Source organism: Silene latifolia, chromosome 1 (assembly GCF_048544455.1).
Source record: "Silene latifolia isolate original U9 population chromosome 1, ASM4854445v1, whole genome shotgun sequence".
Classification (NCBI taxonomy): domain Eukaryota; kingdom Viridiplantae; phylum Streptophyta; class Magnoliopsida; order Caryophyllales; family Caryophyllaceae; genus Silene; species Silene latifolia.
The window spans coordinates 69,092,798-69,110,557 of NC_133526.1; positions in this window are offsets into that span (position 1 = coordinate 69,092,798).

Genomic DNA, 17,760 nt, shown 5'->3' on the forward strand with positions numbered 1-17,760 from the left:
TAAGGAGTGTCTAGCTTTCCACATTCAAAACCCTATCTTGAGACTCACCTACCGGTTCCTTTCCGGCACCATCCTTGCACGCCGGGACCCGGCAATTGTGAACGAACTCGATCTTGTGTTCATAGAGTCGTATCTCAATATCCAAGGAACGGGTGGATACCATTTTAATGCGCCTCTCGTACTACTTGAGAAGCGGGCTAAGTTTAGAAACGGATATGACGATGGAATGAAACATATCGTCAATGGAGGGCTCATTACAAGGATTGCAAAACATTTCAATCCAAAATTCAATAAGAACAATGAGTACACTCCTCTTTTCGGGAATACAAGGATAAATGAAGAACTCCTTCTTGTGCAACATCATTGGATAACCCTCGAGGGGGTTGATAAGAGAATCAAATGGATAACAAAGGGGAGTGAGCCAATCTACTTACCAATGACCGGTCTACCAAGAATCTCACCAAGGAGGGGTCCTCTATCACCGATCCCGTCATACCTCATCCCCGCAAACCCAACCCAAGCAAGTCAAGCACCACCACCAAATCCCCAACAACAACAAGAGCCACATAATGAGAAAATCAAGACACCTCCCTACCCTTTTCAATACCAACCATACAACCACCCTAACCCCTTTATTCTCCCCCGAGATGACTTTGTGACGGGGATTCTCCAAGCCATGCATTTGCGTCAATATAAAGCCGCCGTGGATAGCTATTATGCTCTTTACCCTCAATTCCACAATTTGGTTCAACAAGGGAAGGTTAGTGAGGAGGTAATGTTCCCCTCTTGGGCCCAAATGGACATTCTCTTCCCAAACTCGGAAAAAGCAAATGAAGGAGCAAATGGGCAAGAAGGAGAAGGGAGTGATAGATCTTATGGTGGGGATACGGTGGAGCTCAATAGCGGGGAAGATGAGTTCATGGACTTTAATGCAAGTGATGCATCCAAGGAAGTTTGGGATAGTGACCTAGAGGGGGATGATGGCGATCTCTAGAGGTCTCTTCATAGCTAGATGGAGCGGGTATGAGGCACCCATCAAAAGCTTAAGTGAAGTTTCCTTATCCCCTCTCTTTATTTTCAATTTTCATGAAAAGAATTTGATGTTTTGATAACTTGTACCATATTTGTTTTCATTTTGAGGAGTCCTAGCAACATGGAGGACTAACACCTTGGCTCCATTAAGGTGTTCTTTTTATTGTTCCCACATGTAAAATCCAAAATGACAATTTGTAGTTTCATGCATTGCATTCCGTGTGCATGAACTACCCCAAAATTCAAGACGTTAGAAATAATGTCTATTTTGGTTTGGGGAAGTCCATGCATACGCATCGGGAGGTAATCTAAATTACGCTCTCCGCCATAACAAAAACCCATGCATCATGTAGTGTAGCTTAGTATAGTTTGTATTTAGTATAGAAATCAAGCATCATGCTTGCATAATTTCCTATCGTATTGGCCATTGAGGACAATGCCCATACTAGTGTGGGGATGGGAAATTCTAACTTGACTTTTATTCAAAAATCCAAAAAAAAAGAATTAAAAATTTCGAAAAAAACATATAAATTGAAAAATTGAAAAATCAAAAACATGTTCATTTCCTTTGTAGTGTAGTCTTGTATATATTGTTTTGTATATATTGTGTTTGTTCATCCTTGTTCACATTGATCGACTACGCCACATTCGAGACATGAGGATATTGAAGACCGCATGGTATGATCTTTCCAATCTCCTTTTTCCTCTTTATGTTAATGACTATGTGGCTTTATTTTGATTGATGCGGAATAAACAATGTGAATTTAGGATTGCAATTAGTTTATTTGACATACTAGTTGGTAGAATCATATGCATTAGGATGTATAAATGTTAGTTGCATCATGGCATATAGTTGCATTTAGGAAAAATTTTGTGAAACCATCTACTTGGGATGTGACACCCCTCGATAGGGCATCAAAATTGAAGCGGAAAATACGAGATTTTTAAAACCTTTTTAAAAGCTTAAAGTGCGAAATCCACCATAAGCGATCAACAAAAATGAAAAGAATGGTAATTAAGTTTTACAATTTAAAACAAGTGCGTTGGGGAAAAGATATCCCACGAATAAACACAAGTCTAACGATAGGTGAGTCTAAGCAACCTATAACTAAGGTCCAAGGGTCAACGTTCTCGCTAGCTCACACGTCTTCCCCATAATCTGCATCACAAAACCTGTCATTCATGTAAACATGAACGCCACAGTCAGTGGGGAGTAACTCAGGGTTCTCCCAGCCACAATATGTCAAAATGCACATAAGCAAGAACTTAATTAAACATATTGATCATGCATCATACTTGAATGATATGGACAAGGGAATATAACGATAATCATAACGAGATAGGCATATTGCATTCTTAATGAGATAGGCATGGTACATTATATTAAACATGCATTCAAGGTAACCAAAACATGGATATGAGATTAGGCATCGAATCATATGAAGAAGGTAAACAACGGATCAATTGAATAGAAAATACATGGATGGAAACCAATAGCCATTCCTTTGAAAACCTCTTAACAACCATAGCACGGGACGTGGCTACTAATGTCACATTCATACTTATGGCTTACATCTCACCATAAGAACGGATGGGAACATCAATCCCGGCGATCATATCGCAACTAGGGGCTTGCATCTCACCACTAGTATCCGATAGGACCAAGACTCTCACAAATAGTTATAGAAGACGTGCACTCTCGTATATAAGAACACACCAATGACCGTAACAAGCAAGACATTTACAAAGGATTGACTCAAAACAAGACAACCCCTAGACTCCAACCTCCTGGTAGGACGACGATCATAATACGGTCCTAGTCTAAATCTGGCCAGACTCTCGGGATGGACGACACCCGATTCGACATACAATCCCAAATCGTATCCAAGACTCGATCCATGACACCTAGCCGTGCCCCAAGGTCGAGTAACCCCAAATCGGAACAATGGTACCTAGCCGTACCCCAAGGTCCGAAGAGGCGGAAGGAAGATAGCCCAACTCGGAAACAATGGCACCTAATCGTGACCCAATGTCCGAGGGCAAATAAATGAGGAATGTCGAGTAGTCACACAATGTAAACCGTCACACTCCGGTCACAAATACGAGTAACAATAGTTGCATGATTATAACGTCAATAAGTCTTAAATTAACCAATTACCGATAAGGAAGAAGATACATGCATAAACCATTGATCATTAGAGGTTACAAGTGAAAAGGAACACACAGGGACTCCCAAATAGCCAAAGAGACCCACGGCCCACCCCACCACCGGGGACAACAAGCCAAAATCAAAATTTAAATAAAACTTACAAGCAGCACTCCCGGCCGGTCAAGAGACCGGCACGGTCACACCTTACTGGGACTACGACCAAATTTCCAAAAACACATAAAACCTTGATGCACTCCCAGTAGGTCACCCTTTTCGCCGGTCCACCCCTGGCTGCCACACCCTACTGAATACACCAAATTTCCAAAAACACATAAAACCTTCATGTACTCCCACCCGGTCACCCATTGCCAGGTCCACCCTACTGAAATACGCCAAAACTCAAAATCACCTAAAACCCTCGGTGTACTCCCACCGGTCGAGAAGAGACCGCCACGCCCACACCTACTGGGACTACAGGCTTACTAAAATATGTCCAAAACTTACAGGAATCTCCCAGCCGGTCAGTAGACCGGCCGCCGGTCACCCGGCTGGGACTACAAACACGCGGATTCAATGCAAAACACTTCTAAACCATTTGAAACCAACAAAAATCGTTTCCCATCAATTGTTTACGTATCCTATCATGATTCTAACTCGGAAAAACAACATATTTGAGCATGTGAATGGGTAATTTCGGATTCAAGAGATGTAGCATGAGAATTTCATCCAAACATGTGAGAATTGCAAACAAGCATGATATTCAACATCCAAATTAGCACCAATCATGAAAGATACAACTTTTAACATTCATGTGAGATTATAACTACAAAAACCACACAATTTTAACATAAAAGTCGAGTAACCCATCACCGTTACCTTTTTGCTCTTAATCTCTAATGTAATCGTCTCACAAGCAAGAATCCACTTCCGGGCCAACTAACCTTTCTCCTAAACATAAGAAAACACAAAATAAGACTAAAAATCGAAACTAGAAAAAGGGTACCATAGAGAGGATGGCTCGACAGCCCCAATAATGGAGGAAAGTCGGATCTTTTCTTACCTAGAAAGAAGGAGGGCGATGAGAGGAAGAGATAGGCGCGAAAATCACTTAGTTTGGATAAGAATTGAGCAAGTTATGGTGATTTTAGGGTTGAGAGAAAAGGGTTAACAATGGTGGAGAGGTTGTTGGGGGAAATTTCAGAAATTAGAATGAGGGAGATGAAGTTGTGAGGTGTTAGGTGAGGGTTTTATGAAAAGAAAAGAGAAGGAGAAAAGGCCCATAAGTTGTAACAAGCCCAACAACTCAAATTGAGTCGGTTTCTACTAGAAATGACGTCTCAAGCCCACTACAACTCAAGACGGGAAATATTATTATTATTATTATTATTGTCCGACCAAAATATTTATTTTGTATAACTTAAGCTTTAAAAATATAATATTTATAAAAATCATGTTTAATAATGAAATTAATTAAATTAAATAATTAAAATATAAATAAGACAATAGAACGGTTAATTAAATTATATTTGCCAAAATGGAAAATTCGCGGGTGTTACAATCACCCCAACTTTTAAAAAGTTTCGTCCTCGAAACTTGAAAATAGAAAGGGAAAGTGATATAAAAATAAAACCGAAATTTTGAAATCGGTAAACAAAACATCAAAAGGTTACTTATCGTAAGAATCGAAATCCTTTCAAAGATCCCAAATAAAATTTTCCGACATAACCAAATTCTCATCAAAGGAACGAAAATGCTCTCGTTGCGCATTCAAGAACATCACATTCCAAATCGAAGATATGGTCAAAAGCAAATCATTTGTATAAATCGAAAATCAAAATACTTTCAAAAACATTAACAAAGAATTTTCAAAAGTATAAGTCTCATTCATGGAACGAAATTGCTCTTGTCGTGCACACAAGAACGCTAACTTTCCAAGTCTAAGACAAATTTAAAGCAAAAATCATTCGCCGACGAGCGCAGAACAAGTTATTAAACGTTTCAAATAACGTGTTCTAACATCCGATCAACGTCAAAATCAAAAGAAAAGGCAATTCACTCAAATTTTCTTTTGCAAGGGTCAAAATAGAAATAAAGGTTTCATTTCTAAATTCAAAAGGAAGTCAAATTCCTGAAAATATAATATTATACTCTTGACAACGAAATCATAAGTAGGTCAAAGCTAGTTAGAAATTGAGCACAGTTAAAAGTAGCTCGGGTTTAGCAATTAAAAATCAATAAAATGAAGTTATACTCGTAGGACAAAAGGATAACTAAATCAAATTTTCATTTTTGAACTCTTAAAATAGGTAGGGTTTAGTAAAAGTAACATAAACTTTTAACGACGAACCAAAAATGGTAGCTTGAAATGTTTAGAAATTTTATGAATTGAAAAGTAACTTAGATATCATGAAAACAAGATACGCTAAGAGGGTTCAAACTTAACCAACAAAGAGATATGATGAACTTCCTAGGAGAAGAGTTGAAATCGAATCTACCAGGCTATCAAAGATTGAATTTCATAGGTTAACATCAAATTCTAAAGGAGGAGCAAGCATGAACGAGGAAGAGAGGTATGAACGGAAACACTTATGGTCAAAGAGGACGGGAAGTTAGGCAACAAGGAAACACTAGATACTTAAATCTCGAACAACAAAGTCACCCTGAAACTGTTCCGAAAACTTCCTAACCACTAAACTCATAACCACATAACTCCCAAAAATTTCCTCAAAATACTCACAATTTACTCCTATGCTACCCCGTGGGTCAAGTCACTCCATCACAATTGTGATTCCAAAACTCTCAAATATAAATCATCTATAAACGATTTCCATGAAATATCAAAACTACTAAAAGAGTTACACACATAACCAACTATCGACTACTAGGAGTTCTCACTATGGTAAAATCCTAAATCAAAGGTCAAAATCTCCAGGTCTTTATACCTTCTAACACTCCAAACCAAAATCTTATTCACACCCGAATTCACAAGCCTAAATGATCACATTCCCCAAATCTTAAAGACCACCAACCAAAAGTAAATAGATTGTCATACAATTTTTCCTACCCAACTCAACTCAAGTGCCACTAATCCAATTTTGACGAAATCAAGGTTTGCAAAGAATCCTCAAGGGCATCTCACTCACTCTACAACGTAGCCAACAATGCCATCACTCCACTAAAGAAACAAGGGCAATAACTAGGTCAAGAAATGATAGGAAATTTCAATGGGATACATGAACATGTCAAGGTGTGAGATTAAAAGAGTCGAATAATGACGGTAACTAGATAACAATAGTAAGAGGTATAAGAATCAGGGAGCTATTCAAGGCAAGGAAAAGACAAGTAACCTTTACACTTGAGGAATAAATCTAATCCAGGTATGAATGAAGGGAAGGAAGATGCTTAAAGGCACGAGGGGGATTTTAGGGCTTACACCATACGCTTTCTAAGACTTAATGTTCTCTCTAACAAGGTCACGCCTATTAGGGTATTGTACCATCATAACAAAACAACCAATTTCCAAAACATGGGTCAAGGCAATTCATCTCATTCCTTATATGAAAGTCTCTCTTAAAGGATTACACCTCTATGTCTGATCAAGGTAAAAATAAATGCTCGCTTAAGGGTTGATAAATTGGTTAGATTCATTGTTCACCTATCCTATCACATAATAGAATTTCCTAAGGTAAATCTACTACTCAAGTATAATAGCATCTCTTTATCTCAAGTACTTGACACAACCTCAAAGTATAAAACCATAGGGGTAACAAATACTTCTCAATGCTAAGTCTCTCTCAACTCAAGAACTCTCATGAGCCAACTACTATCGAATTCACATTACCAATCCGTTACGGTCATCAAAGATCCCAAAGTATTTTCTTTCAAATCCAGTATCATAGAACAAAACCTACCATCGAGTTCTCAAGAAACAAGGTTTTAGTTGTAACAACACTTTACCACCTTATGTTCCCACATTCTAACTCCATAAATTGAAACTATGTTCCTCAACTTAACATTTGGCATCAACCATACTATTATCATTTCTAGCTACTAAAACAAGCGCTAAGACTCCCCAATAATGTAGCTTAGTCTCACTCTCATACCAACCTCAAGTAGTAATCAAGATCACTCACTTAGACAAACCAATAATCCCACAATTAGCATTTCTCATGGTCCCGTGTACATTATCAAACCCTCATATCCAAGTGATTACGAAAGCCTATCCTAACTCGACCTACTCATTCAATCTTACCTCTCCAATTCCACCACTCAATTTCAGCCATTCTAAGTCAAGTACTAGGCACTAGTATCCCAAGACATGTCTCACTACACTTCCCAAGCCTTTCAAATCTCAACCATAAACAACAAAGCCAAGTTCTATAACCTTAGTAACACATGCAACTCACACTTTACGACCCAAATAATTCAACTAATCGACCACACTCAGTTCATGACAAGCAACTAGGTCTAAGAAACCTCAAGGTATGTCTTACCACATTGGCAAAGCCTCTCTAACAAAACAAACTTCAAGGCGAGGGTTAGGAATCCATCACAAACTAACTCCACAAAGCCAAAATTCTCAACCAAGGTTAACATTCCATAAGACAAAGATGAAGGTATCCATGAGGGGTATTATAAGAAGAAAAGGTACAAAGACAACTCTCAAGATATATGAGAAGAGTTACGATAGGTATATAGCACAAAGACAAGGGAATATGACAAGGCATTCTAAGGGAGGAAGGAATCTCAGAGAAGGTAGAGATACTCTTCAAGAGAAGGAGATCTATATGCGAGATGTTATGGAAGGAGAAACAAAAACGAAAGATAGGTCGGGTGAGTACTAACTAGCTTCCAAGGTAAAGCAAAAGAAAGAGTACTATCAAAAGGGCGTTAAGGGAGGATAAGCAAGGAACAAAGGACAAGTTAGGAGGGTACAAGAGTAGCTTCCAAGGAAAAGAGAAAAGAAAGTTTAGAAGAGGAAATAAGCATCAAGAAATGAAAGAACAAGGCAAGGTACACACGAATGAGGAATATCTTCAAGGAAGAAGAAGCATTCTTCAAAAGTCCAACAATTCTTCAATTCTCGACAAAAAGGCGTCAAGTCTTGATCTCCACGTAGGTAAGCTCACGGTCATTGATCCAAGGGCACAAAAATTATTAAAGGACAATCAACAAACATGTTAGAACCTAACAAAGAGCAACCACACTACAGACTACCAACTTAGGTCCTTAAGTCTACCCATCTCTCATTCATTATTCAAGGTGAAGTTTAATTTAAATTCGGGGTACACGTGTGTGCGTCGGGAGCAACTTATGCTCTGATACCAACTGTGACACCCCTCGATAGGGCATCAAAATTGAAGCGGAAAATACGAGATTTTTAAAACCTTTTTAAAAGCTTAAAGTGCGAAATCCACCATAAGCGATCAAACAAAAATGAAAAGAATGGTAATTAAGTTTTACAATTTAAAACAAGTGCGTTGGGGAAAAGATATCCCACGAATAAACACAAGTCTAACGATAGGTGAGTCTAAGCAACCTATAACTAAGGTCCAAGGGTCAACGTTCTCGCTAGCTCACACGTCTTCCCCATAATCTGCATCACAAAACCTGTCATTCATGTAAACATGAACGCCACAGTCAGTGGGGAGTAACTCAGGGTTCTCCCAGCCACAATATGTCAAAATGCACATAAGCAAGAACTTAATTAAACATATTGATCATGCATCATACTTGAATGATATGGACAAGGGAATATAACGATAATCATAACGAGATATGCATATTGCATTCTTAATGAGATAGGCATGGTACATTATATTAAACATGCATTCAAGGTAACCAAAACATGGATATGAGATTAGGCATCGAATCATATGAAGAAGGTAAACAACGGATCAATTGAATAGAAAATACATGGATGGAAACCAATAGCCATTCCTTTGAAAACCTCTTAACAACCATAGCACGGGACGTGGCTACTAATGTCACATTCATACTTATGGCTTACATCTCACCATAAGAACGGATGGGAACATCAATCCCGGCGATCATATCGCAACTAGGGGCTTGCATCTCACCACTAGTATCCGATAGGACCAAGACTCTCACAAATAGTTATAGAAGACGTGCACTCTCGTATATAAGAACACACCAATGACCGTAACAAGCAAGACATTTACAAAGGATTGACTCAAAACAAGACAACCCCTAGACTCCAACCTCCTGGTAGGACGACGATCATAATACGGTCCTAGTCTAAATCGCCGGACTCTCGGGATGGACGACACCCGATTCGACATACAATCCCAAATCATATCCAAGACTCGATCCATGACACCTAGCCGTGCCCCAAGGTCGAGTAACCCCAAATCGGAACAATGGTACCTAGCCGTACCCCAAGGTCCGAAGAGGCGGAAGGAAGATAGCCCAACTCGGAAACAATGGCACCTAATCGTGACCCAATGTCCGAGGGCAAATAAATGAGGAATGTCGAGTAGTCACACAATGTAAACCGTCACACTCCGGTCACAAATACGAGTAACAATAGTTGCATGATTATAACGTCAATAAGTCTTAAATTAACCAATTACCGATAAGGAAGAAGATACATGCATAAACCATTGATCATTAGAGGTTACAAGTGAAAAGGAACACACAGGGGACTCCCGGTAGGTCAAGAGACTGGGCCACGCTGCCCACCTACTGGGACAACAAGCCAAAATCAAAATTTAAATAAAACTTACAAAGTGCACTCCCGGCCGGTCAAGAGACCGCCGCCGCCGTCACCCTACTGGGACTACACCAAATTTCCAAAAACACATAAAACCTTGATGCACTCCCAGTAGGTCACCCTGGGAATACAACAAATTTCCAAAAACACATAAAACCTTCATGTACTCCCAAATTCACCCGATCTCATGGCCACCCTACTGAAATACGCCCAAAACTCAAAATCACCTAAAACCCTCGGTGTACTCCCAGTGGTCAAGAGACCGGCCGCCGATCACCCGGCTGGGACTACAGCTTACTAAAATATGTCCAAAACTTACAGAATCTCCCACCGGTCAAGAGGGCCACGGCCACCCTACTGGGACTACAAACACGCGGATTCAATGCAAAACACTTCTAAACCATTTGAAACCAACAAAAATCGTTTCCCATCAATTGTTTACGTATCCTATCATGATTCTAACTCGGAAAAACAACATATTTGAGCATGTGAATGGGTAATTTCGGATTCAAGAGATGTAGCATGAGAATTTCATCCAAACATGTGAGAATTGCAAACAAGCATGATATTCAACATCCAAATTAGCACCAATCATGAAAGATACAACTTTTAACATTCATGTGAGATTATAACTACAAAAACCACACAATTTTAACATAAAAGTCGAGTAACCCATCACCGTTACCTTTTTGCTCTTAATCTCTAATGTAATCGTCTCACAAGCAAGAATCCACTTCCGGGCCAACTAACCTTTCTCCTAAACATAAGAAAACACAAAATAAGACTAAAAATCGAAACTAGAAAAAGGTTACCATAGAGAGGATGGCTCGACAGCCCCCAATAATGGAGGAAAGTCGGATCTTTTCTTACCTAGAAAGAAGGAGGGCGATGAGAGGAAGAGATAGGCGCGAAAATCACTTAGTTTGGATAAGAATTGAGCAAGTTATGGTGATTTTAGGGTTGAGAGAAAAGGGTTAACAATGGTGGAGAGGTTGTTGGGGGAAATTTCAGAAATTAGAATGAGGGAGATGAAGTTGTGAGGTGTTAGGTGAGGGTTTTATGAAAAGAAAAGAGAAGGAGAAAAGGCCCATAAGTTGTAACAAGCCCAACAACTCAAATTGAGTCGGTTTCTACTAGAAATGACGTCTCAAGCCCACTACAACTCAAGACGGGAAATATTATTATTATTATTATTATTGTCCGACCAAAATATTTATTTTGTATAACTTAAGCTTTAAAAATATAATATTTATAAAAATCATGTTTAATAATGAAATTAATTAAATTAAATAATTAAAATATAAATAAGACAATAGAACGGTTAATTAAATTATATTTGCCAAAATGGAAAATTCGCGGGTGTTACATGGGAAGCTTGACAAGTGTATATAAGGCCCTAGTAGATGCTTTTTCTTCTTAAGACTTTGCTTGTTAGAATACTTGTAAAACACACTAGGATGTGTCATGCTAGTATCCTTTGACCCATGGATTAAGACCTAGTCAAGAGTACCATGTGGTGTGATAACTCCTTGGCTACCGTTTATTCCAAGGTGACCCTTGAAACCATGCAACCATCATTCATCCATGTTCTACCACAATTTTGTCATCAAAGGGAATGGGCACAAAAAGAAACTGTTCAAATTTGAGTTCAAGAAATGAAAAGAAAAGAAAAGAAAAAGTTTGCAAAATGCATCAAAAGAAAAGAGAAGCAAAAATAGAACTCATATGGTTCAAATATAAGGCACCCTCACTACATATGGGGTGACTTTGAAAATGTTCAACAAGAAAATGCAAAAAGTTGAAAAGTTGTCAAGTATTGAAATGCCAAAAATCAAAAGAAATGGCAAAAGAAAGTGTTCTCAAATGTTATATGCCACAAGAAATTGGGGGGAAAAACAACAACAAAGCAAACTCCCAAATGAAACTCAAATTCTATTGATCCCTTTATCCATCGTATCCACTTTTGTGCATGGTAGAGAGGGGACGACCCTTCTTCTTGTCTAGGCAAAAGGGGGAATTCCGCAATCCTCCAGTGTTTCTAACACCATAGGGAGTCTATTCTTGACAAAAGCATTTAACGATTGAGGACAAAGGTACCCTAGCTTGACACAATTTGGAGGTGATTTATTGGTATCCTTCTAGGCTTAGTAGTTTGAAGAAATTGCATCTATGAAGGAGTATGTACCCTTGAATTGCTTCCCTTTTAGACAATTTCCGCCACTTAGATGAGGAAAGTGGCTATTCTTTTGTAGATGCATCCATTACTTGATTTTGTGTGCTTTAATGATTGGATGTTTCGCCATTTTGGCAGGACCCACCTTGCCTTGCAAGAAGGCATCCTACCTCATGGTTGTCTTGTTGTAAGTTGAAGGGGCGGAGTGAGACCCGCTAAATGTCTCATATCGGGTATGTTATTAGGTTAGTTTAAATAACGGTCCTAGTTTTATCACCTCTTTACTCGGAACGAGCAAAGGTTCGGTTTGAGGATATTTGATGTGACCATTATTTGAGCATATTTAGTCCCCGAATTAGCCTCGTTCCTATGCTTTTTAGTGCATATTTGGGTCATTTACTATCTTTAGTCCTTTGTTTTGCATATTCTTTGAGGTTTTGTTCCCTTGGTAGGAGAGGAGTGCAAACCTTGCATTTTCATGGCAAAATGGAGCTAATTTGATCGAATCTAATGACGAAGCATCAAAGAGAATACAAGACTAGAAGGCCTTTGTACATATTATAGTAGATAGGCAATGATGAAGAAATCCTTGCATACCCGACTAAATCCCGGAGGATTATTGGAAGAAGAAAAGAAGGAAAGAAAGCTGTGACACAATCCGCCCGTCCAACTAGGAAAGACGCCTGTCCAACGCGTGAGGAATCCGACCGTCTTTGCCATCAAGACGCCTGTCCAACTGCACCACAATCCGCTCGTCCAGCCCATCAATCCGCCCGTCCATCCACCAGGAAATCTGCCCGTCCCGACACCTTGGACGCTCGGATTCCCTTACAGGCCTACACGACCTTTTCTTCCCTCCATGAAAGATGCGCATATTTATGAAAGACCGGCAAAAAGGAGACCGGCATCTCCTTTGAGAGGAGCGATTCCTCAAGGACTTAATCGTCATTTAAGCCCTTAGTAAACCCTAATTTGTGTACCTAATCCCCACTATAAATACCCCATCATGTTCTTCTTATCAATCCTTAGTGTAGTTTATATCATTCTAATCTCTTTTTAATCCTGTAATCAACTTCTAATCAAGTCTTAATACAAATCTCATTTCCTTAATCTCTCTTTTGTTCATCTTTTATTTTGGGTAATTGAAGATTATTTGGGTTATTATTGGGAGATTGACATCCTTCCAATCAATCATCAAGTACTTCTACTATTCTTTGCTTTATTTTGGAATCATTATTAGGTATAATCCTCTTAATTCCTTTTTAATTATTGTTAATCATCTTCATTTATTCATCATGTTTTGCTTTGTTAATATGATTGACAACCTTGTTAACATGTCAAACTTGATAATGAGTGAGTAGTTTCATTTACAAGGGTTAATGGGTAATTAAGGGAAACCAACATGGGGAATGATTCATGCTTAATTTAATATGTTTTCATAGTTTATTTGCTTGCTTGTTGTGATCTCAACTTATGCACATGTTATGTTTGATGAAATGCGAGCCTATGAATCCTTGCATTTTTTACCCATCACTTACCTTTTCAATGAGACTTGTAAGACATAAACCAACTCGAGTCTCATTAGACCATGCATATAGTTGAGTAGGGAGGATTAAGTCGACTTGTAGGTGTTGTACAATCTAATCGATTCGGCTCCGGGACCCAAACCTTCCTAGGATTGTAAGATATAAACCAATTCGATCCATCACAACAATAATTGCTTACATCTAGTTGAAAATATATTTGTATGATCAAATCCCATGAATCCCCTATGACCCCATGACACCCTAGTGCTTTTTATCAATTGTTTACATCTCATTTTAATCATCTTGCTTGTTTACTTTAATTTCTATTTAGTTTAGTGATCTTCTCATCTCAACCCCAATCGTGACACCCCTAGACACCGCTACTTGCAATCGAAAGTCCTACATCAATACCCGTCCCTTGGGATCCGACCTTTACTTGCCTCTTTACTAATAGTAGAGTTGTTTGTGAAGTTATAAATATTGTTTTGGTCTAGGTGCTCCTAACGACAAGTAATCGAAAACTAAATCTCCGAGTGAATCCGACCTGAGGAATTGCTAGAGAAGGGTTATATAAGACCAAGTATGTCGCCCTTGGGAGCGCCAGTTTTATTTGTTAAGAAGAAGGATTGGAGCATGAGATTGTGCATAGACTACAGGGAACTGAACAATGTAACAATTAAGAATAGATATCCTTTGCCTAGGATTGATGATTTATTTGATCAGTTGAGTGGAGCAAGAGTTTTCTCTAAAATTGATCTAAGGTCGGGATACCATCAGTTGAGAGTTAAGGAGGAATATGTACCTAAGACTGCTTTTAGGACGAGGTATGGGCATTACGAGTTTGTAGTTATGCCTTTTGGTTTGACTAATGCACCCGCAGTATTTATGGATTTGATGAATAGAGTGTTTAGTCCTTATCTTGATCAGTTGGTAGTAGTCTTTATTGGTGACATATTGGTGTACTCTCAGAATATTGAGGAGCATGAGAAGCATTTAAGAATCATTTTGCTAACCTTGAGGGAGAATGATTTATATGCTAAGTTGAGTAAGTGTGAGTTTTGGTTGGATAAAGTAGCATTTTTGGGACACGTAATTTCAAAGGAGGGAGTGTCAGTTGATCCAAGTAAGACCGAAGTGGTAACTAAGTGGGAGAAACCAAAGAATGTGGCGGATGTGCGAAGTTTTCTAGGACTGGCTGGCTATGACAAGAGGTTTGTGAAGGATTTCTCTAAGTTAGCTAAGCCTTTGACTGCGTTGATGAGGAAGGAGAATCGGTTTAAGTGGGATGAGAGTTGTGAAACAGCTTTTCTAACCTTGAAGGAGCGTTTGACCACAGCACCTATATTAACTTTACCAGAAGGGAGTGAGGTTTTTGAGGTGTATACCGATGCTTCGAAAAATGGATTGGGATGTGTGCTAATTCAAAGAGGGTGAGTAATCGCCTATGCATCGAAACAGCTGAGACCATATGAAGAAAATTACCCAACGCACGATCTGGAGTTAGGGGCGGTCGTGTTTGCTCTTAAGTTATGGAGGCATTATTTATATGGAGCTACTTTAAAGGTATTTTCGGTCCATAAGAGCCTTAAGTATATTTACACTCAAAAGGAGCTTAATATGAGACAAAGGAGGTGGATAGAATTGATTTGGGATTATGATATGGAGATAATTTACCATGAGGGAAAGGCTAATGTAGTAGAAGATGCTTTGAGTAGGAAGTCGGTTCATGCCTTATGTTTAGCTATGTCGCGGGTTAGGTTGCAAGATGAATTAAAGAAAATGGGAATTTGTGTAATAAGGAAAAGGGATTCAGTTGGAGATCTGACGATTGAACCAGAACTGTATGCGGAAATCCGAGAGAAACAGAAAGGAGATCCGAAGTTGGAGAGGTGGCGTGCGGCCGTGAAGGAAGGCATTTCGTCATGATTTGTTGTAGGAGTAGATGGAGGTCTGAGATTCGATAGAAGATGTTGCGTACCTGATGACGAGGAATTGAAAAGAAAGATTTTAGCTGAAGCACATTCTACACCATATTCTGTGCATCCTAGAGGAGATAAGTTGTACAAGGATTTAAAGAAGACGTTTTGGTGGCCAGGAATGAAAAAGGAAATTGCTGAGTTTGTTTCTAGATGTTTGGTTTGCCAAAGGGTGAAAGGTGAACATAAGAGACCACAAGGGAAAATACAGTCTTTGGATGTACCTGAATGGAAGTGGGAGAGTATTTCTATGGATTTTATCGTTGGTTTACCTCGTACTCAGAAAGGGAATTATATGATTTAGGTAATAGTAGATCGTTTGACTAAGACATCGCACTTTATTCCAATGAAGGATACTTAGAGTAAGGCTGAGTTAGCTAGAGCATATGTTAAGAATGTCGTGAGGTTACACGGAATTCCTAAGGATATTGTTTCTGATCGTGATTCGAGGTTTATCTCTAAGTTTTGGCAAGAATTGCAGGAGTGTATGGGTAAGACTTTGAAAATGAGCACTGCATTTTATCCAAATTCTGGATGGACAGACGGAAAGAACTATTTAGACTTTAGAAGACATGTCAAGAGCTTGTGTTTCGGAATTTGGAGGATCATGGGAAGAAAGGTTGGATCTAATAGAATTTTCTTATAACAATAGTTGTCACGCTAGTATTGGTATGGCACTGTTTGAAGCTTTGTATAGGAGGAAGTATAGGAGTCTAGTTTGTTGGGACGATGTCATTGAAGCTATGACATTGGGACCTGAATTGATTCAGCAGATGATTGAGCAAGTGCATGTGATTAGAGAAAAGATGAGAGCTGCACAAGATCGATAAAAGAATATGCTGACTTGAAGAGGAGTGAGATTGAGTTTGCTGTAGGAGACAAGGTGTTGTTAAAAGTATCACCGATGAAGGGGGTGATGAGGTTTGGTAAGAGTGGGAAGTCGAGTCAGAAGTACATTGTATCTTATGAGATTTTAGATAGAATTGGTGAAGTGGCTTATCGTCTTGCACTTCCACCATCATTGGCAAGAGTTCATAACGTTTTTCATGTTTCACAGTTAAGGAAATATGTAAGTTATCCTACTCATGTGTTAGAAGTTGAGACAGTCGAATTGGATGAGAATTTGTCTTATGAGGAGGTGGCTAAGGAGATTTTAGACAAAAAGGTGCGGAAAACTAGAAATAGTGAGGTCGTTTTGGTGAAAGTTTAATGGTCTAATCATAATGTTGAGGAAGCTACATGGGAGGTTGAAGATGAGATGAAGGAGAAGTATCCTCTTTTGTTCGTATAAGGTATGCTAGTTACTAGGACGTAACTGTTTTTTACGAGAGTAGGATATAACACCGCGTTAGTTTGTGATCATTTCTGTTAGTAATTTATCTAAATGTGTGCTCGATCATAAATTTATTGGTTGGTTGAGTAGTAGAAGCGTGAACTTCGGGACGAAGTTCTTTTTAAGGAGGGAAGACTGTAATACTCCGTATTTTAATTAATAGTTTATGTTTATATTTATATTTATGTGGGTAGTCGTAAATAAATAATACGATGAATAAATATTAAGTGGAATAATAAATAATAAGTTGTAGTCGTAATAGAAAAGAAGTAAAATAAAATAAGCAAATAAGACGGAGTGGGGACCACATTGGACCGTGTGGTGAGCCGTGTAGGGCAACAGTGGGGAACCAAGAGGAAGGAAGGTGGTATTTAGTTTGGGTATTACCTATGCTCTAAGATATTTTCATTATTTTATTATTAAAGGGACTTTCTTAGAACCTTCCTACTTCTCCTATCAACTTATACAAATACCAACCATATGCCTCACAATTATAATTATTATTCATCAAAAACTCAAATACAATTGTGAGGAGAGCTTTTGTGAGACAACTTTAAGACGGAGCTTTGCACCTTGCGATAATTAATTTCGGTAAGATACCTAATCATCTAATATCAGTTGTTTACGTTTGACCTTGACCCGTATTAAGGTCGTTGACCGTGACCATTGACCGTGAGGAACGAGGCCGTGTGGCTGTTGACCGACGGGTTGACCACCGTCTGTTTGGCCGTGTGATTGGGGGTTGTTTGTGGCATTTTGCGAGATTTGTTTCGAGTAGTTTACTTCTTAAATTTATTAATATGATTAGTTAATACTTATACATAATTCAATTATTGTT